This window comes from Arachis duranensis, chromosome 3 (assembly GCF_000817695.3).
Source record: "Arachis duranensis cultivar V14167 chromosome 3, aradu.V14167.gnm2.J7QH, whole genome shotgun sequence".
In the NCBI taxonomy this organism is placed as follows: Eukaryota; Viridiplantae; Streptophyta; class Magnoliopsida; order Fabales; family Fabaceae; genus Arachis; species Arachis duranensis.
In genome coordinates, this window is record NC_029774.3 from 120,038,481 (window position 1) to 120,040,821 (window position 2,341).

The window sequence follows — 2,341 nt, forward strand, 5'->3', positions numbered from 1 at the left end:
TGGCAAAAATTACCTAAAGAACTCTGTAGCTGTATCGTTAGTGTCCTTTGTAAGTTGAGATCCTCAAAAACATTACCATTATATTATGTGTACACTTTAGTTACTAATATAAATTATATGTTAAATTATAAATATACATTAAAAATAAATTAAATCACATATATATTTATACACAAATATATAAGTGATTTATTTTAGTAGTTGATTTTGGTGTTTGGATAAAAACATTATTATAAGTTAATATAGAATCCTTAGAAAAAGGGTGTCCATCAAGCACCAGTGGTCTAGTGGTAGAATAGTACCCTGCCACGGTACAGACCCGGGTTCGATTCCCGGCTGGTGCATATTTTTGCAGGTTCTCTTTTTTTTTTTTCTGGGTTAACATAAGCTCTTGTTCGTTTTATTTTTTGAGTTTTTGATGGTCAGATCCTTTAACCATTTTGTAAATACAAAACTTCAGTTGGGCCAAACCATTTTTTCAAGCTTAGCTCCAACTGTACTTCGCATAGTAATTGGTCCAAGCCTTTCTTCCATTACTGATCCAAAGAAGAAGAATAATAAAAATCTAGTTATCATGTATTTTAAGGATATATTTTAATAGTATAATAATAGGTATTTTTTAAATTTTTTTACGTATTTAATACATTAAAAATATAAAAAATTATTTTTAATAACGTTTAGCAAAATATTTTTTGTGATATTCTTAAAATATATCATTAAAACAGATGTAAGCAAGATTCTAATATTAAATATGCTTATTAGGTGTAACTAAATACTAAGGTGATGGTGTGATGCAGCATATATAGAAACACTAGAAGTTACTTTGTAAAATATCTAATTAAGATTTTCTTTTATTGGTGAACGTGGACATAGTCCAGAGTTCAGGATTACTCCATAAATGTTTAATATTTTGTTTCATAAATATAGTTTCTCTTTCGAAGATTATTTCAGTCGATTTCAAGACAGTCTCTTATGTTTAGAAGAATATATATAAAATTTAGAATCTTTTAAAAAATAATTTTATTTGGTGTATTAGAAATTTAAACTAAAATTTTTATAATAGAAGTTGATAATAAGACTATTTAAAAATAATTAAGAATCATAATATTTTACAAAAAATTATTTATTATTTGAAAAAGATATATTTTAATTTGGGACTTGAGATAAAAAAATATTATTTGTGAAATAAATTGTGTGAATATTTTTACTCTTATCAATAATTTATAGAATAATTCTGATTTTGTTGGTCTTTTAGTAAAATTTTGGATCACGTACTACAAGAGAATCGCCTCTTAGCTGCGCCAAATTACCAACGTTCTCAGAAAACACCGCAGGTCAAGTGAGCTGCTGTGGTTCTTGTTGCGTTTCCAGGCTCCGCTCCTAATGACCCCAAATTGGTGGCTGTTTTGAACCCCAACTGCATCTAATAACCTGTTGGGGGAGGGGTTGTTCCATTTAGATACCCCCACCAAAATAATTTGGCGGCCGAGAAATTAAAAAGAAAGGCAGTGGAGGATGAAGTAGCAGTCGAGAAGACAAAAAGATAGGAAATGGAGGATGAAGTAGCAGCTGGGAAGATAAGGATGCAGGCAATGGAGAGTGCTCTGATATGTCTATTTCAAGGGTAAGGTGAGAAGCTTCCATCAGAAGTTGTCGCATGGATGAATTCGTTGGAGGGACAGATTAGAAAGTAGATCTTAGGATTGTGGAATTTCTTTTTTTTTTAAATATACACTTTTTTTATGTTGACTATGCAACTCTTAGTGAGAAATACACTTTATTGATATTTGGATAATTATATGAATTTTAGATTTAGTTTTGCTAATGTCGTTTCCCATTAGTTTATTTTTCAGATATAAAATAATTTAACATACTAATATTAAGAAATATTCCAAAAATAACAAAAGAAAACAAAAAGAAAATCCTAGTACATTCAAATTAAAAAGAGCATTGATTGTCAGCGTACAATACAATATTTTTGCGGCCATTTAACTAGAACATAGCGGTGGTTATAAAATAGCATTAGAAAATTTGAAAAAAGTGATATGAGATAGCGCCGCCAAATACATTTGAAGAAAATAACAGTTGTCAACTAGCAGCAGTTCTAAATAAACCTTTAACAGATAGCGGCGATTTTAAACCGCTTCTAAACCCTGCGCCGCTATTTCATGATTTTGTGGCGGTTGTGCCAGCGGTTCTTTAGAACCGTCGCAAAAATCATATTACCACCCTCTTACAGGCGTCGCTTAACAAACCGCTGAAATTCCGTTTCGCGGCGGTTTAAAACTGCCACTAATCCACAAAAGAACTGCCGCAATTTTGCGCTTCCGTTGTCGTACGG

The 2,341-nt window shown here is 31.1% G+C and overlaps 1 non-coding gene across 1 annotated transcript; it reads left to right on the plus strand.

Annotated features, from left to right (window-relative positions):
- Nucleotides 1-273: 273 nt before the first annotated feature.
- On the plus strand, nucleotides 274-344 carry TRNAG-GCC (transfer RNA glycine (anticodon GCC)). The gene has a single exon. It is a non-coding gene; the product is annotated as a tRNA-Gly (tRNA).
- Nucleotides 345-2,341: the final 1,997 nt, after the last annotated feature.